The following is a 20439-nucleotide window of genomic DNA, read 5'->3' as shown; positions in this document are numbered from 1 at the left end:
AATGTAGTAGGAGTATCTTTACCTTTCTCTCTACTTGTTCTCCTGCCTTCTCCCTGACATGGTCCCTATTTGAAACCAAGCTCAGGCTCAGAATTAGATTAGAAAAGAATGAAAAATTTGGAGAAATGAGAACCCTATCCATGTTCATTGCCTTTAGAATCACAAACCACTTTTTGAGTTGATATGGAGCCATCTGTATCTTGGTTAAAGGGCATGAAGTCATAGTATTCTTTTATGACAAATAAGAAAACTTAAGAAAGCTATTTTGTTGTTTTTCACATCAGCATAATTCTCCACTGGCATATGTATCATGGCTCAATGTTACCAAGAATGAGGCTCCATTTTCAACAAATATGTATTAAGCATCCATTATATACAAATGCTTGGCACAGTGCCTGGCACATAGTAGGTGCTTAATAAATGTTTATTGACTAATGGATTATAGGTATGGAGGAGGGAAAATGAGATAGTTAAGGTATGGTCCCTGCTTTAAGAAAGATTACAATTTATTAAGAAAGATTAGACAGTTATAAATACTATAATACAAAGTAGAATAGGGGAATTACTTAAAAATGAAGTGAAAATAAGATGCTGCATCTTGGAGGACCAGGGAATGTTCATGGAGAAGGCAACATTTCAGCTGGCCTTAGAAGGATAGATGAGATATTTTTGATGAAAATTTGTTTCAGGTGTGTTCCTTGTAAACAATATATTTTTGGATTCTACTTTCTTTTATTTTTCATTAAATTTTTATTTTATTTTCGAACAAAGATCAGTCTTCCACTTTCCACTTCTCACCCTCCTCCCCCTCCTCCCCCTGAACTGAGAGAACAAGACAAAAAAAGCCCCTGTTACAAACATGTATAATCAAGTAAAACAAAATTTCTCACTGGTCGTGTGTCAAAGAAAAAAATACATCTCAATCTGCATTCTGAGTCCATCACTTCTCTATTAGGAGGTGAGCAGTATGTTTCATCATGAGTCCTTAGTAATTGTAGTTGGTTAAAACACTGACCAGAATTCCACAAGATCTTTTTATATGTGTATACAACTATATTTTTTGTTTTAATCAGCCAAGATTCACCTTCTCACCCTCTCACCCAACCCCTCCAATTGAGAACACAAGAAAAACAAAACCCATTACAAAAACATATAGTCAATCGTAATTGATTCCCACATTGCCTTGATCTAAAAAAGTATTTTATTCTGTATTGTATTATATTGTAATGTATTCTGAGTCCTTTACCTCTCTATCAGGAGGTTGGTAGCATTTTTCTTCACCAGTCCTTCAAAATCTTATTTGGTCATTATGCTGATAAGAGTTCAGCATAGTAGTATTCCATCACATTTATATACAATATCTTGTTCATCCATTCCCCAATTGATGGGTATTCCATCAGATTCCCATTCTATGCCACCTCAAAAAAAACTATAAATATTTTTGTGCATGCTTAGAGTTTGTACTTCTTGTGCCAAGATTTCGTATGTCTTGTGCCAAGCTATTAATCCTCTTTCCCATTCTATCTTGAGAGCTCTCATTTCTTTTTCAGTTTTTCCTCCAATGTTCTCATTGTATTTATAAAAACATTTTTAACTCTTAAAAAAACTCTTGCTTATCTCTTCCAGGAATCCTAGTTGAACTTGTACCCAAACTACGCTTTTCTCTGAGGCTTTGCTTATAGCTATTTTGGATGCATTCTCTTCTTCTGCTTTGTATCTGGAGTTGTCCCTGCAACTATAATACCTCATTATGGAGAGGTTCTTTTTTTGTTTGTTTGTTTGCCCAGTCTTCTAGCCTACTTCCTGACTTGGAACTTGTTAAGACTAGGCTTATTGGCACTTCTGGAAGAAATGACTGTTAATTGTCGCCTTATTGCAGGATCTCAGGAACAGGTTGGGGATCTGTGACCTTTCTGTGATTCCAAAGTGGTCTGATCCAGGGCAAAGTCTGATTGCTGCCTTCCCCCCATCTGAAATCTATAGTTTTATTTAGGTATTGTCTTCTCCCATTAGACTGAGAGCCACTTGAGGGCTCCTTGCTTTTTATAAATTTTGTGAAGATTTTATTCTTTAATTTAAATAATTATTTTCGTATGCAAGGTATTTCTTTTTTGAGAATATACATCAAACTATAATGTTAGAAAAACTAAGTGATCTCCACCCAAACTGGACTTTTTTGAGGGGAAACAAGAAATGGGAAGGGGAGGCAAAGGAGAGGGGGAAGTGATTGGGGTGGCTTTTTTCTTCTATTACCTGACAACATAGCAGTAATAGATAGGACCTCATTAGAACAGTTGTAGTCACAACTTACAAAAAGCATTTTAGCAAGGTGGGGATCCTATGGAAATTCATTCTTCCATCAAGGACCCCAATTTAGTCATCTCCATAGCCATTTAAAGCAGCTAGATAATTAAAAAACTCTAGGATTCTCATCAGAGTTTCAGGAGCTGGTGAACCCATAAAATCAAAATGTATCAAGTCACCTATGCCAAGTTTCTTCACACATAACACCACTGAACCCAAATTAGATCTCAAAATTTCAGGCTAAGTGTTGTCCTGCATTTTAGTTTTATAGACTTTCTCTGTATAAAGTCTGAAACATTTTCCAGGCCTGGTACAAGCAGCTCAACCAGTTCTTTGCTGGGCAGAAGCTTGGCTGATTGCTGTCACCAAAAGAGACTCCACTTTGATTCGAGGATTATATACCTTTTGTTTCGCAAAGCCAGGGTCAATGACAAACACTATACCATCTGTTGTTAGTGATGTCTCTGCAGTATTGGTAGACCTTTCAACCTATTGCTGCATTTTTTGGAGGCTGTTGCAGTAGAAGTGTGGAATACAGAGGAATGATTTTATTTCACCAACTTCTGGACCTAAATCACCAACATCACACTTTATTCTCTTACAGGCTTCATCAATTTCCTCTTTCCCAGTAAGGAAAAGATCTCCTTCCTTTTCACACATGTGAATTTGCATCACAGTTCAAATTGCTGCTTTGAGGTAATCTCTCTCTAGTTCTGGAGTATAAAAATCTCAACAGGCTATACAGCTAAGGATAGTTAAAAGGGAACAATTGTCAAAGTAAATCTGAAATTTCCCTGCATCTAAAGCAGCCCTCATGATAACCTTTAAATCTGATCTTCACCTCACAACTTCCTTCAGAATTCCCATGTGAGTATATGTGGCCAAAGTTCTTTCATGAACTTCATCAAGGATTATAGTACCATAGCTCTCTAGAAGGGGATCATTCATAGCTTCTCAAAGTAACATTCCATATGTCATGTATTTGAGAATAGTTTTTGTACTACCGAAATCTTCAAATCCAATGGAATACCCAACTCCCTGGCCCAACATCACATCCATTTCATCAGCAATTCTGTAAGCTACACTCACTGCAGCAACTCTTCTTGGCTGTGTGCAGGCCACTCCTCTCTTGGGTCCTGGTAAGGAGCACATGAACTCAACGCACCACTGAGGGATCTGTGTTGCTTTACTAACTAGTACAAAGGACAGATGACTAACCAGAATATCTGTAAATCTATCTTTTTATTCCCAAATGGGGAGTTGAAGCCACTTCTTTAGAACAGCATAGTAACAAGGGGTGTGGGATAAATTAGTGGATGGATTAATACATGGTGGAAGTGTTGTATGTCCTGCATACCCTGTGTGCATTGAATGAGCAGAATGTGTTGAGTGTGTGGAGTGTGCTGAATGCAATGCTTTTAAAGGGGGTAATCCAGCAGGAATGAGCATATCATTAGTAGAGGCACACAAGTCCCATCTCTGACCTACTGGCTGTGAGACCAGCATCAAGTCACTTCATATCTCAGGGGCTCAGTCAAATCTTTAAGACTTGAAGATTCTGAGGAAGTGCCATTCTGTATTGTTCAAGGAAGTTCCCTCACTTGGAATTCCCTTATGTCAGTAAAAATCGATGCTATGTCCACTCCCTGCCACCTCACCAAAAAAATGTACATATACATATTATATCATTCATTCATCTATCTGTTTACTCATTCATTCATTCAGCCATTTATTTGTTTGCCAAAGCACTGCAGTTCTAGTTGGCAATAGATATGACTCATTCATACTCCCTTCCCCAGTTGTCCAAGGAGTCCCTGCTCCTTTTGGGCAAGAACTGTCTCTTTTTTATTTTTTTGTCTTTGTAACCCCAAGGTTAGCACAATGTTTCACATAATTTGCAGGTGCCTAGTGTTTATGGGGGCAACTAGATGGCTCAGTGGATAGAGTTCTGGGCCTGGAGTCAGTTAGATCTGAGTTCACATCTGGCCTCAGATACGTACTAACTGTGGGGCCTTGGGCAAGTCACTTAACCTCTGTTTGCCTTAATCCACTGGAGAAGGAAATGGCAAACCACTCCAGTTTATTTGCCAAGAAAACCCCATGGACAATGTGGTACATGAGGTCGCAAAGAATCAGACAAGACTGAATAACAAGCATTTATGGAACTAAATTTACTCTTAGAAGATCGAAAAGGGGAAGGGGTCTTTTTGGGAACTGCTGGTGATGAAAGGGTAGCAAAAAATAAGAGAGAATTGTAAATACATAAGTAGCAGAGCCAAAATTTGAACCCAGATCCTTGGATTCCAAATGTTGCAGTGTATGAAAGTTGCCAATTTAGGCTTGATTTCAGAAGGAAAAAATCCCTAATAACTACAGTTGTCTAAAAGTGGAATGAGCCGTCTCAAGAGTTAATGTATTACCTCTCAACAAAGGTCTTCAGGCAGAGGCTAGATAATCACTTGTCAATTATATTATAGGAAGGGTTTCTTTTGGGTATGAGTTGGACTAAATAACTGTTGAGGTCCCTTCTGATGGGGTGGGTAGACCCCCAAAAAGTAAAGACCCTTAGTCCTTGAACTTTCCCACAAATTTTATCAACCCAGATCCCTGGTGTTCCCTCCCCTGAGGCAGTTGTCCCATCCCAGCCAATAATCCTTTTAACTGCCCTTTTGCTTTGGCTCTCTGGCCACTTAACTAGCTCAGTTATCTGTACCTGGCCTACCCCAGGCTACTTGCCACTTCTTAATCCCATCCAGATCTTCCCACAGTCTTTGTGTATAAAACATCAGTCTTACCCTCATCAAATGCTCAGATTCTTAAAATCTGTTGTGCTTATATTGGTGTCACAAACAGCACAGACTCACTAGGAATCTTGCCCACCCAACTGGTGCTGTAATAAACTCACTACTGGGACTGAAAGAAGGCTTGACTGGTCAAATTCTTTCTAGCAGACCTCCCCCTGTACCCTTGCATTTCAGCATTCCTAGCACCCCAAACCACAACATCTTCCATCTCTGATATTCTGTGGTTCTGTGATTACTTGAACTCCACTATTCTTTTCAATATTCTATACTTCTCCCTTCTCTGAAGAACTTTGGAACTGACTAACATAGGAGACACTGGCAAAGGACTGCCTAGTATGGTGTGCCCACATCAAAGAAGGTGCTGTGCTCTGTGAGCAAAGCAGAATTGTAGTTGCTCAAAAGAAACATGAGACGCACAAATTTAGAGATATGTCCACCCCAAACGTTCATATGGACCATTTCTGCCCAACCTGTGGTAGAGCACTCATAGCTCATGTTGGTCTGATCAGTCACAATCACACACACTGTGACTTGACTACAACATAGTGGTATCATTTTGGTCCAACAACCAACCAACCAACCAATCAACCAACTTTCTTTGTAAATTGTACGCATGTATGGTTGAGCTACATATTATGAGCTAGTTGGGTTTTTCACAACTCTTCACATTTCTTTGACCTGTGGCTAAAGTTTTGGGTTTGTTGGATTTTTTTTGGCAGGGAGGGGGTGGGGGGGTGGTGGCATTTATTGTGACATATATTTTATTGTAATATATACTAACCTCAGTTCAATTCAGCAAATACTTATGAATGGCAAACTATACAGTCAAAGATGAAAGTTAGGTCTGCTGACTCTGACTTCTGAAAATACTAGGATTTTTTTCACTATGCCATGATTTATTGTATAAGATAAGACATTAAAATATAATGGTCTTTTTTTCCTTTTGAAAGCATGTATTGGGAAAGCTAGTGAATAGAGTACTAGCCCTGGAGTCAGAAGGACCCAAGTTCAAATCTGGCCTCAGACACTTGACGCTTACTAGCTGAGCAACCATGGACAAGTCACTTAACCCCAATTGCCTCATCAAAAAAGAAACAAAAACAAACATGTATTTGTAAAAAATTATGACTTCTAAAAAAATTTAGAATTTATTTATTTATATGTACATATACAGTATTATATATTTTTTATTTCGATCATACAATATAGACTGAAAATAGTAAGCTCTTAGTAATATGTTGCTTTTCTTTAAGGTGTTTGAATGAATGGGAATGAGATATTTAAATTTAAAATGAATTTTCCTTTTCTCAAACCAAAGCTTTGTATATTCTGTTACCATCAAGCTTCCTATTTGTATTTGTATGATTTTAATTTCATTTGTAAGGAGAAATTATAGCCTTTTTAAATATTTTCATTCAACTAAAAATATTGGTTATGGCTAATGTTGAAAAGGCAGACCAAATTTTGAATGAGACAGCTGAGAAATGTGGAAGATTCTGTTTACCAAATACTAGCTTATAGGTTTAGCTAAAATAATGAGATGAGAAGACTTCTGGCAGACACATAAGACTTGTTTACATTTTGATTGCAATTTAATAATTTGCTGATTGCATTATAATCACAGCAATATTGCATTTTAATTGCATGCATCTATTTGGTTAACTAAATTAATGCCTTGAAATTACAGTTTGATTTTCACTTATACATAACCAATTCTCTTTCTGTCTCTGCTCCAATAAGGATGATTATCAGCAAGTACTATTCCTGATCATTTCTTTCTGGTAAACTCCCTAGCCATATTCTGCTATAGCATTCTAAAAGATGGTATTTTTCAAACTAATGTAAAATGATTACTATTTCAGAGATAGATGTGAAGTGCATAGGAAAGCACTTTGTTTAACAGAAATCTACAACATTCAGCCACAATTAGTAGGGAAGAAGAAAACTCTGTGGCCACCCCTCATCCCTTAGCTATTATCCAGTATCTGTGTAACAAATGCTAGTATTTGTATATTGTATGGCAAATACATTTGTCTAAAAAATGAAATTTGGGGACAGGGAAGAAACAGGTTATCAGAATAATGGGATATAGCAAGAAAAAAGGGGTAAACAAGTTTCACAAAACATTAATTTGAAAATGTAAGATTCTGAGGTTTTTAAATGTTAAATTTACAAAAAGCAACTAAGGATTTAAATCATTTTTTAAAAAGACAGAGAATCTTTCATGTCATCAATTTCCTGGACCTCATAGGTTTTTATAATACTTTCTTTCTCTCCCTGGTGACTTCTTGATATTCAATAATATGTAGGAGGAAAGGAGCCCCCTCAATTAATCCATACCTAGCAAGGTGCTTCATTCAGTCATTCAACATTTAGTAAGTTACTATTGTGTCACTTACTGGACTGGGGCTAGGGAGATACAGTTTATTTGGCAGGTTACCTGCCCTCATGGATCTTTCAAGTCTGGAAGGAGGATGAGACACAAATGCAGATAACTCAGATATATTATAATGCAAGCACAGAAGAAAGATGGAAAAAACACTGTTGTGTGAAGTCTGAGAGGAAAGCCCATGTGAGTTGAATTGTTTTTCTAATTTCAATTTTATTTAACAAGATGATGTCTGTTGTTTAATCTCAACAACTTCTGGCACCTTGTATGAATTCCCACAAACTATAACCTCAATATATCTTTGTTTTTCACTGGGGAATGATCTGGATGGAAACATTGGATAGAGCAGCAGTGTTGCAAGACAGAGGTGGGGCAGGCCTCAAAAGGTTGAGACACAAAGACTATATTCATGTAAATAAAATGAAGTAAAGACTCTTATTGGAATAGTTTTCTTCGAGAAAGAAGGGTGGGTCCCAGTGGTACTTACGGTATTTGAGGCTGCAATGCCAGATTTTCTAGTGGTTGAGCCTAAGGTTTGTTTGCTTCAGCAAACTGCATATGCCAAGATTAGTCTTAGAACCAACCCGGAAGTTGGATAACTTGATTGTTATACAAAAGAATTAGCTGTAAATAAAGAGAAAGAAAGTAGTCTTTGGGAGAGGGAAAAGAGAGGATGTATTTAATTTAGATAAGGAAAGATGGGGGAAGAGAAAAAGGAAGATAAAAATGAGAGAGCAAGACAGGATCATAGGATCATAAATCTAGAGCTGAAATGGACTTTAGAGACCATCTAGTTTTGCAGATAAAGAAACTGAGGCCCATAGAAGTTAAATGACTTGCCCAAGGTCACACACATAGTAAGTAGCCAGTATTTGAACCCAAGATCTTTTGACTCCAAATCCAGACTTCTAAGCATTGAAGGTATCTCAGAGATTATGAGCTAGAGCAACAAGCAAATGTTTTTTAACGCTCCTTAAATACCAAAGATTTTATTTTAAATGTTCCTGAATTAATGTCTCTAAGAACTATTCGATTATGTTACTCTGTCCAGATTCTTTTCGTTGTCATATATTGATCTCTGGTACACCCTCCCACAATCCTCAGTGATTTCCAGGGTTAGAATGATGTCCTTAAATAGCTTTAGCTTCTCAGCTGATCAGTAGCAAGAATAATACTAAATACTGACATTCTAGTAATAATAATTGATATGTAGAGCTTTAAATTTTATAAATTTGTAAAGTTTAAATGACAATAATATATTTCTATAGGGCTTTAAGGTTGTTGTTTCTGTTGTTCAGTCACTTCAGTTGTGTCTGACTCTTCTTGACCCCATTTGAAGTTTTCTTAGCAAAGATACTGGAGTGGTTTGCCATTTCCTTTTCCAGCTCATTTTACAGGTAAGGAAAAGGGTTGAGTAATTTGCCCAGGGTCACACAGCTGGTAAGTGTCTAAGGCCAGATTTGAACCTACGAAAATGAGTCTTCCTGACTCTAGGACCAGCACTTGATCCACCGTGTGACCTAGCTGCAAAATGTTAGCAAGGTGTTTTATATACATAATCTCATTTGATTCTCACAACAAGCCTGTAAGATGCTATTTGTTTTTAACCTGAAATTACGATTTCATTGGTATAAGGAACTCTGAGTTAGGAAATTCCCTATGCCAATGCACACGGACACTTACCTTTCAACTTAAGGAATCTCCTGGACGACTGGGAAGTTGTTGCTGTTGTCATTAATTAGTAATTGTTATATTAATATTAATAATAGTAGCTAACATCTACGTAGCCCTTTACAATTTTCAAAGCACCTTACACATCTTATCTCATTTGATCATCACAACAACCTTAGGAGGTTGTGCTACTCCTTCCCGACTCCAAGGCCAGTTCTCTAAATTATGCTTTGGGTCCTTTGAGCATTAACTAGAGCAGGGGTGAGGGACCTGCAGCCTTGAGGTCACATGTGGCCTTCTGGGTCCTTTTGACTGAGTCCAAGTTTTACAGAACAAATTGGATTCAGTCAAAGGACTGCACTTGAGGACCTAGGGAGTCACGTGTGGCCTTTAGGCTGCAGGTTCCCCACCCCTGAGCTAGAGTTTTAGTCTGATTGCTGTGCCAAGGCCCAGCTGCTTCTAAGACGAGTCTTGAAAGTAAAGAAGACTATCTACGTGATTTCTCTCACAATTTGAGGCGCTGCTAATGTTTGGAGTTCTATCTGTAGAAGTAAGGTCAGGTGATGGAGCAGGCCTGTACTATCATTTCCCTTTTTGCTGCTATTGTCATAATTACTTGTTGTCAATTGAAACTGCAGGAAAAGGGCCTGTTTGAAGATACTTTTATCGTGAATAGAAAAAAAAATTTGTATCAAGTATAAGAATTTGTATAAGAATTAAGTTTAGGAAACATTAAGTAGTAGTTTTTTTTTTTTTGCATGTTAAGAGTTAACAGTTTTCTTTGAATTGTAGCTGCTTATGGCCTTGTAAGTTTCCATGCTGAAAGTCAACAACATTTTTTCTTTATTATTTTGCAAAAGACTTTACCCACTGGCCCTCCGCCCCCAATCCAAGTCAACAGTAATTTCTTTCAAGGTCATTCTCAAGATATTTGTTTACATCAAACTCACTCTGGAATAACTGCCACCTCTCAATGTTATTACCTATATCATCTTTCTATTAATTATTAGAACCAAGCCTTCATAGGGTCCTCTCAGACAACAGGAACCTAAGACTCCTGAAACTCTTGAATGTGTGCAAAGGCCCAGATGATTCTAAGATCAGTCTTGAGAGTCAAGAAGATTTTCCACAAGTCAAGTCATGTACAGCTTGACAAATTAGAGATCTTAAATTTTCTAGGACACCCGAAGAGCCCAGGAGCCTTGACGACAAGGAGTAATACCAGAGGCAGAGTTTTTTTCTCTGGATTGCAAGAGCAATCCAACCTCAGCTCACATTCCTTTGGAAGATACATCTTGTAACTCTCCCATGGATACTGGTGCTTGTATTGGCTTGTAGAAGAAGAAGAAGATACATCTTGTAACTCTCCCATGGATACTGGTGCTTGTATTGGCTTGTAGAGGAAGAAACAAGAACCTACAGGCCTGAAGGAAGGAGCTTGGTCCTCACCTAGAAGTACTTAAAGGAGCCATGGTAGCACAGTTTCTGAATTCAAAAGATATAGGTTCAAATGTATGCTGTTATTTATTGCTTCTGAAGCCTTGGGCAAGTCATTAAACCTCTCTGGGACTCAGTATCTTCATCTGTAAAGTTAGAGACTGAGTTATATGATTTAGGTGATATATATATATATATATATGTATGTGTGTGTATATATATATATGTATGTGTGTATATATATACATACATGATACAATCTGTACTATTGGAGGGAATACCCACGCTGATGAGATCACAGTTCCATTGGAATACTGCAGAAGGCCTAATTAAGGATGAAGACAAGAAAATATGAAAAGTTGAAATTTGAAAATATTAGAGAAGTTATGTTCAAGGCTATTGAATATTGGTCTCTATATACCAACTTATTATGTAAGTAAGCTAAATAATAACCTTGCTAATAGACTGTTAATATTAATAGTAAAAACATATATACTCAAAGTAAACTCATGCATCAAACAATCAGAAGACATACAGGCTACAGAGATCCTATGGCTCTCCTGATATCCCACTACCACAAGTTTCTAGATAAATAGAGAGGGAGTAATTAATTGATGTCACAGAAATACTAGGTCCTAAGCTATTTAAAGTGAAAGTGCATGCTTGAGAGAGATCATTTAAAGAAACTTTTTTTTTAATTTGCCACTATCAGCTTCCATGAATGATAAATGCCCATTCATTTTTCACCGTATAGGACCATTCTGTAAATGATGGAAGTCACGAATACACTTGCTATTTTGTGAAATTAGTTTGCTGTCCTAAATGATGATCTGATTTGATGCAGGTCCATATATGACACACAGATAACTTCTTATCTCTCCTCATTCTTCTAGGTAGATAGGTGGTATAGCATAGAAAGAGCTGGACATGGAACAGAAAAAACTAGGTTCGAATCCTTCCTCAGACATGTACTAGCTGTATAACCCCAGACAAGTCACTTAATTTCGACCTGCTTCAGTTTCCTCACCCATAAAATGTGGATAATAATAGCACTTACCTTTCAGAGTTATTGTGAGGATAAAGTGACATATTTATAAATTGCTTTAAAAATAAAGTGTTACATAAAATGCTAGCTCTAATCATTTTTCATTACCATATATTTCTCCTAAAGTTCTAATGAAGCACTCTAAAACTAATCAGGATAAATATCTTGAGTGTCTATATATAGAACTCTATTTTGCGTTACTAATTTTTTCTTCATTCTGTTACATTAGTGCTTTCGTCAACTGAATTCAACAGACATTTAATAAGTACCTACTATGTGCAAGATTCTGTACTAGGCACTGGAGATGTAAAAAGGAAAACAAAATAATCCTCACTGTCAGGAGCTTACATTCTACTCGATCCATGGTAGAAGCCAGTATTTATTCCGAGGCAACTGAGAAAAATAATTACTAAGTAATTAGTGATAAGCAATTACTAATCTGTAATTAGTTCTTCAAATTATTCTTACTAAAAATCACATGGTCTGGCACAGTAACTTTTGCTATATTTTGAGGTTTTTGTTTACCCAAAATAAATCCCTGGAAATGCTCAGCAACCTGACATGACAAAGGCTATTTTGTTAATAACTTGTCAACAGCATGAACAAAACTCTGGAAATTCGTAAAGTGAATTTAATAGCTATAATTGCTTAACACAAATGCCTTAGGTGTGTGAAACCAAAATAATTTGAGTAGGATAAGAGAAAAAGTGATAAGGAGGAGATTGAAGAGGGAGGTTGAATAGCTTTCTGAAATAAAGCCATGGGAATCAAGGTGCTGCTATTCATATTTAGTGTGGCTGTGTCAATCGGACCAAATTGGACTCTAACCTGTGGATAGCCAGAGTTGAACAAAGCAGGCTAGAGGCAGGAGAGGCAGGAATCAAACAGAAGTTTAACTTCAAAGTGAGGGAAACAGCTTGCAAGCAAAGAGGGGATCTAGATACATAAGCTGCCCCCCCGCCATTCCTGCAATGGGGGAACCCATTTTAGTGTGGCCAAACCTTGATTTATATACTTGTGACTAGGCAAAAAATCAAATAGTGTAGTGTGGCAACAGTAGTGAGGCATAACAGCAGCATTGAGACAAGACTGTCTAGTGACAAAAAGTCCATTTAGAGCAAGGCTTCATGTCTGGCCTGGTTGGTGCTTACCCGAGCTCAGGGACCATCAGTTCTGTGATTTAGTTGCCAGAGAGTGAGCGCAAAGGATTGTTGTTATGCCAAGCTCAGGGAACAGCTTGCTTGCTAGGCCTTAGCTCTGGAAAACAGGGTGTCTCCCAATAGCATCTTGACAGCTGAAAAGAAACTATGATTTTTCAGGCAGATAAAAATACTTTGCCCCCTCATGTCTTTCCTCACATGAGGAAAGCAATCATCAATTAATCTACATGAATATATTGAAAGCCTACTATGTTAGGCAGCTAGGTGGCACAATAGATAGAGTGCCTGGACCAGAGTCAAGAAGACTCATCTCCCTGAGTTCAAATCTGGCCTTGGGCACTTATTAGCGGTGTGACCCTGGGCAAGTCACTTAACATCAATTGCCTTCAAAAAAGGGAGGGGGGGAAGAGAAAAGTGTCATGTATGAGGAATAATAGAGGAGTTTGTATTTAATTATAAAAGTAAGAGTGGGCCATTGGAGTTTATTGAGTAACATAGTGACATATTCAAACATATTTTAGTTAAAATAACTTTGACAGCTACATGGAAGATAGGTTGAAGTAGAAAGAGACTTGAAGCAAGGATGCCAATTGTGAGGCTATTACAATAGTCCAGTGAAGAGATGATGAGATGATGAGAACTTGCACTAAGACAATGGCTAGATGAGTAGAGAAAAGGGGATAGAAATGAGAGGTGATATAGAGGTCAAAACCATGAGATTTATCAACTGACAAAATATGGGATGAGTGTGAGGAACTGAGAATGAAAATGATGTTGTAGATCTGGATAACTAGAAGGGTTATGTTTTCCTAAACAGAAATAGAGAAGTTTGGAAGAGTAGTAGGTTGGGGGATAAGATGAATTCTATTCTGGACATATTAAGTTTGATATGCCTAGAGGAAATTCAGTTCAAAATGTCCAATAGGTAACTCAGTGTGCAATTCCAGAGGTTAGGAGAGACCCTAGGGCAGGAGATAGAGCTCTGGGAGTCACTGGCATAAAGATTATACTGCAGCCAATGTGAGCTAATAAATTTAAAGAGTGAAAGTTTACAGAAAGAAAGTAGCCCAGGACAAACCTTGTGATTCTCCAACAATTTGGACTCAAGCTAAAGAGGTTGATCCAGAAAAGGAGACTGAGAAGGAACAGTCTTACACATAGGAAGAGAGCCAAGAGAGAGCAGTGTCCAAAAAAAAAACCAACCCAGGAAGGAGAAAGTATCCAGGAGAACATGGTCAATATGCTGAAAGAGATCAAAAAAGATATGGATTGAGAAAGGCCATCATATTTGTCAATTAAGAGATTACTGGTAGCATTGGAGAAAACAATTTCAACTGACTGATAAGGCTGAAAAGCCAGATTGCAAAGGGTTGAGAAATAACTGAAAGGAGATGAAACAGAGCCATCGCGTATAAATAGCTTTTTCTAGAAGTTTGGCTGCCTAGTTTTCAGATGCAGTTTGCAATGGATCACTCAGAGCCTGAGGATTCAAATAAACATCAACCTGTAGAAGCATTTCCCAGTATGGTTAGAAACAGTTCAGGTGGATAAAAACAGATAAAAGCCACCAGCTTTTAAAAGCAATTAACAACAGCATTCTCTGGGGTTTCAGAAGCTCCTCATTAAAACCCTAAAAGCAATACTCTTCTCATCCAAAGGGCCCACTGCTAGGTTTCTCACCAATCCATTTGGGGGTAAAGTTAACCCTAACTTCCCTAGGTCTACCCCACAACTTGTTTGCTGAAACAGTCCCAGCTGCTGGAGTGGGTGTGGGGGTGCAGGGAAGATTGGGGAGGATTAACTCAAACCTTTCAAATTCCACCAATATTCTGGGCCAGGAAAAGGTAGAAAAGTTATAGGATGATAGCTTAATGAGATGGTAGGGACTAGTATGGAGTTTGTTTTTTGGTTTTGGGGTTTGTTTGTTTCCTTTTTTTTTAGGATGAGGGAGATATATTTGCAAACAGCCAGGCAAGAGCCAGTACAACTACATCTCAATTAGTGGATGCTGCATATTTCCAGGAGGATGGAACCAATTACCATATTTTACATAATGATAACTTCAAATAGAACAAATTTGAATACATGTGATCACTTGATGGGATTCATTATTTGCATTAATTGGGACGTAACTGTGAAAAGACAAGCAGAGATTGAAAGTTGAAGCTGGGATATGAGGATGGACACTATGTAGGAGAGGAGAAAGTAGGGAAGAGGATCATGGGTACCTAAAGAGGGCTTAGCCTTCCTGAGGAGAAGGCCACCTCTTCATCAGAGACTGGAGTAAAGAAAGATTTATTAGAGAATGATGTCAACGAACTTTGAGATATCAAAAAGGGAAAAAGAGGAGTTCTTGGTGAAAGGCCTCTATTTTCCTAATAATAATAATATCTGGCATTTATACAGTACTTTAAGATTTGTAAGGAACTTTACACATATTGTTGCATTTACTTCTCTCAACAACCCTGTAAAGTGGATGCTGTTATCATCCCATTGTGCAGATGAGGAAACTGATGCTAAAGCAGGTTAAATAATTTGCCCAGGGAGCCAGTGACTGTATAATAGTTACCTTTGTGGTTCTGAATGGTGTCTCAAGAAGTGGTTTTCTGATTTGGTTAAATCCACAATTCCTTATACTCTGATCAGAATTTCTCCCTGTGGAGCAGCACAACCTCCTTATAAATAGTATAAGGAACTGTGAATTTAACTAAATCAGAAACCACTTCTTGTGACACCACTCGCCGATGAAACCCCTTCCAGACTGGTATATTTCAGACTCTTGGTTATGCGACCTAGTCATGATGGATGCTACAGAAGCAAATGCACATGCTTGGATACTGTATACAAAGTTAAAGCATAGAATTGATCAGCAAGTAAACTGAACATTAATAATAAGAAAATTTATAATAAAGCATCTAATCAAAGGTTATTAACTTTATTCACGTTTCTAGTAAGGTCAGTCATCAGAGGAAGAGGCTGAAAACCCAGAAGAGCTCTGGCCCAAGGGATAAACTCAGGATCTGCGGGTACTAGGAGAAGATAGATGCCCCCTATAGTAGATATTGTTCTCAGTCGAGGACCTCTTCATTTGCCACCATTGTCTTAGCATATCCCCCCCGCCCCTCTCTCTCCTTGAGTGTGATCTTCTGCTTCCTTAGTTCTGTCTCTAGCTACTTCTTGTGCCCAAATTCTTGACACTCTACGGCAGGGTGGGAAAATAGCAGAGTAAGAGGAATACCCTATCAATCCCATGCATTATGGAAGAAAGAAGAAATATCCAAGCTGTAGGGTAAGGAAAGTGAAAAATAAGGAGAATTTTGTTAGCAAAATCATCCTTAAGGTTCTAATTAGAATACTAGTGTGAAGTAGCATCTGTAGCTTCATCTCCTAGCTGTTCATTTGTTTTCAGTGGGAGAGGAGATAGCTAAGGCTTAGAGTAACAAAGAGAACCCTGAAGTTGAAAAATGGCCTCTGCCCACTCTGATGGAGTCAAGACAAGCCAACCAGTAATTAATTAATTAAGTAACTCCTATGGGTCAGGCACCGTACTAAGCTCTGGAAATACAAAGAAAGGCAAAAACTGGTTCTGTTCTCAGGGAGGTGACAGTCTAATTGGAGATACAATATGAAAACAATTATGTACAAGATATATACTGGGTAAAATGGAGATGATCTCAGAGGGAAGGCACTAAAGTTAAGGAGGACTGAGAAAGGCTTTTTGCAGAAGTGATGAGGGAAAACATTCCAGGCATAGGGGACAGCCAGTGAAAATACCTGTAGTTGGGAGATATGGGATCTTATTCGAGGAACAGTAAGGAGGCATGGGTCACTGAATCTCAGAGTATAAAGGGTGTATGAGGATGGAGGGGAGTTAAGGGGATCCCCTTTTATCAAGGGGATCAAGAGGATCAAGGATCAGCGTAAGAAAGGGGCCAGGTTATAGAGGGCTTTAAAATGTAAACAGGATTTATATTTGATCCTGGATACGAACTGTTTTCTTCCTCTTTCTTCCCCAACACGGTTCAGAGTGTTGTCTACCTTTACCAAGTTTCCACAATCACTTTGTTTGAATCTCTCTTTTGTCCATATCACTTCCTATCCTATATCATATGTCTTTAGGTTAATGTCATATCCCCTTTATTTCATTGCAAACTCCTTGAGACTGGGGACTTTTTTCATATTTTTTTTCTCCAAGGTCAAGCATAGCCTTGGTGTAAAAGCTTGTGGACAGTTTATGTTTATCCATATATATTTGATAAACTGGCCTGAACTAAATTGACCTCCCCTGTCTGCCCAGAAGGAGAGAAAAACCACTCCTTTGCTATTCCATTTTACTCTCTGAACAGGTCTCCAGGCCTGGCCTGGTCTGGTCTGCCTGTCAGGGAAGGAGAGAAAAGCCATGCCATGACATTACCTCTGTGGGTAACCTGCCTGAGCCTGCCTACCAGAGATGAATAAAGGCACTATATCTTCCTCCTACCCTAACTGATCCCTCACCTGAGCCTGCCCCCTTGGAGCTACCCTCCTACTAGTTGGACACTGAACACCCAAAGTTGTTGATAATTTATCTGAACTTATTCCTCAATGATTAATTAACTCCCCTCTGGTGATACTTCTCCAGTTCAATGATTCTGAACCCTTGGTACAGTTTAAACCCTCTTCTCTTTCCCCCACGGTTCACTTCCTTATTCCTATCCTCCTCCACAATACCCCTCCCCGCCTACATACAACACCCCACTCTAAAACTACCACAACTTTTCACTGTGTACCCTGGAATACGTGTTTGATAGCTAACAAATTTGATTTTATCTTAAACCTTTTCCTTTCCCACTGCTTTCATTTTCTGGCTCTCCCTGAAACCTGACTCTCTCCTGTTGACATCATCTCCCCCAGGGCTCTTTTCCAGAACTGACTACACGTTCATTTTCACTCCCCCAATTCACTTTTCAAAGTGGAGGAGTGTGATTACTCCATGCTCCCTATTTTTACTTCCAAGTATTCTCTCTCCAGCATCACTCAGTAACCTTCCCTCCTCTGCAGTTCTTTCAATCCAGATTTACTACCCAATCAAGATTCTGGTGGCCACCAACTCCCAAGATACTTTCCTTCCTTCCTCAGTGAGTTTAGTATCTGAAAGATGGTCTTTCTTTCCTTCCCAACTGTACTAGGGGACTTCAACAGACATATTAACACTCTCTCAAACACCAGTGCTTCCCTATTCTTTTCCCATGACCTAGTCCTACACCCCAACTTAGCTACACCCAGAGGGCCACACCCTTGACCTTGCCATCACTCACAAATGATCCACTTCATGTTCATGAACTCCTAAATTCCGTTATCTGATCACAATCTGTTGTTATTCCACCATTCCTTTTGCCTTGCAACTCTAAACCCTGGCCTCTATTCTCTCCACCCTTCAGTTCTTTCCCAAGCAATCAACCTATAATGGCTACTATTTCCTTCCCCCATCTTAACCCCTTGCTGTAGCAATTCAACTCTGTCCTGTTCTGTCTCTTGAGACCCTTAGCCTGTTATCCAATCACCAATCTTGGATTATTCCTGCCATCACGCCTCTTTACATACCTTCACTCCTACTCATATACTACTGCAAGAACTTAGAGAAATCACAAAGCCATATTGACTTGATCTACCACAAATTTATATTACATAATCTCAAATGGGCCTCACTGAAGCAAAATAATCCTTTTACACCTTCCTAATTGACTTACTATAGCACTTACCACAGTGTTTTTTCCAAAACATGTAATCCCAAATATTCCATGACCTTCCTCACCCTGTTAGTTAAGAATGTTGCCTTGTATTTCACTGAAAAAAATTGGGGCCATTTACTGAGAGCTCCCTCTTCTCCCCTCCTTCTCATCTTACATCACCCACATTACTGCTGCCAATCCCTCCTCCTTTACCTGTGTCTCATATGATAAGGCAAACCCCTCTACATGAACATGTGATCCCATTCTATCCCATTTTCTTCAGCAGTTTGCCCTCTCCATCATATCCAATCTCTCACTCATGATCAATCTCTTTCCCTGTCCACTGGCTGCTTTTGTAATGCCTAGAGACATGCCCATGCCTCTGCCATCATCAAAAACCTTTCACTTGATCTATCAATCCCCACTATAGCTGATATCTCATACCGCTCCTCACTTTTATGGCTAAACTGCTTGAGAAGGCTGCCCACAATTGGCGCTCTGACTTTCTTTCCTCTCTCTTTTTAACTCTCTTAGAGTCTGACTTCCAACCTTATCATTCAACTGAAACTGTTCTCTCCAAAGTTACCACTGATATCGTAAGTGCTAAATCTGATGGCCTATTCTCATTCTTCATCCTTCTGGACCTCTCTGCACCCTTTGGTACTGTCAGTCACCCTCTTCTCCTGGATATTTTCTTCTCTCTAGGTTTTCTCTCCTGGTTTTCTTTCTACCTAACTGTTCCATCTCAGTCTCCTTTGCTGAATCATCATCCAAGTCACACCTGCTAATGGTGGATGTCCCACAAGACTCTTTCCTGGGTCCTCTTTTCTTCTCTCTCTATGATATTTCATTTTATGATCTCATCAGCTTTCATGGATTCAATTACCATCTCTATGCAGATGATTCTCAGATCTGAGTGGCCAGCTCCAATCTCTCTCTTGAACTCCAGATGAGCATTTCCAACTGTCTGTTGGTCATATTGAACGCAGTGTCCCCTAGACATCTTGAGCTCAGCATGTCCAAAATGGCCGTGGGCCTCCTCTTTTCCTAGCTTTCCTATAAACACGGCAGGAGGGGAAGGAGGAACACTACTGTCCTCCCAGTCACCCAGACTCTCAATCTAGGTGCCTTTCTTTTATTCCCAGTGATTATTACAGCACCTGGCACATAAAAGGTGCTTAACAAAAAGTTGTTGACTTGATTTGTTGACTTTAATTGAACTTCACTATAAAATATTAGTTTCAGGTCTTCTGTTCTTCTCATAATCAGCATTTAACAAATGTTTGTTGACTTAATTACAACAGCCACTGTCCCTTGCCTAAGAAAAGTTAAATCTTTGCAGACTGCTGATTCTCAGAAATGACTTCCAATCTAATGATTCTCAACTTCTCCTAAAAGTGAAGTCAGAAGAATATTTTCTTAATTAAAGTGAATAGCAACTTTATCTTGAAAATTCCATGAATAATATATGACACTTCTTGATATAACGAGGCTATCTATGAAAGGTTCAGTGAGCTACCCTTCCTCTGAGTGAGCCTACGCATAAGTGAGTCCCCCAGGGCACGTAATACAGAAATAAGATTGCAGGATTTGGAGTCAGAAGACCTGGCTTCAAATACTGAGTCATTCAAGCTAGTCATTTAACCTCTCTGGGCTTCAATTTCTACAACTGTTAATTTAGACTGGCTAATCTGTAAGGTCTCTTCCTTTACTAAATCTATGATCCTATGAACACGAGGTCCAATCAGCCAAGACATAATTAGACAACGGAGTTCATAGACCATAGGCTCATTGGTTTTTAGAGCTAGAAGGAATCCTAGAGGCCACTGAGTACAATCCTCTCATTTTTAATATGAGGAAACGTAGGCCCAAAAAAGTTAAGCAGCTTGCCCAAAGTCACACGGCTAGTAAATATCTG

The 20439-nt window shown here is 38.7% G+C and overlaps 1 pseudogene; it reads right to left on the bottom strand.

The window, feature by feature from the left end:
• Positions 1-134: 134 nt before the first annotated feature.
• LOC118836797 lies at positions 135-3810 on the bottom strand (annotated as a pseudogene).
• Positions 3811-20439: the final 16629 nt, after the last annotated feature.

Source organism: Trichosurus vulpecula, chromosome 1 (genome assembly GCF_011100635.1).
Source record: "Trichosurus vulpecula isolate mTriVul1 chromosome 1, mTriVul1.pri, whole genome shotgun sequence".
NCBI lineage: Eukaryota > Metazoa > Chordata > Mammalia > Diprotodontia > Phalangeridae > Trichosurus > Trichosurus vulpecula.
This window is presented reverse-complemented; position numbering and strand designations above follow the sequence as displayed.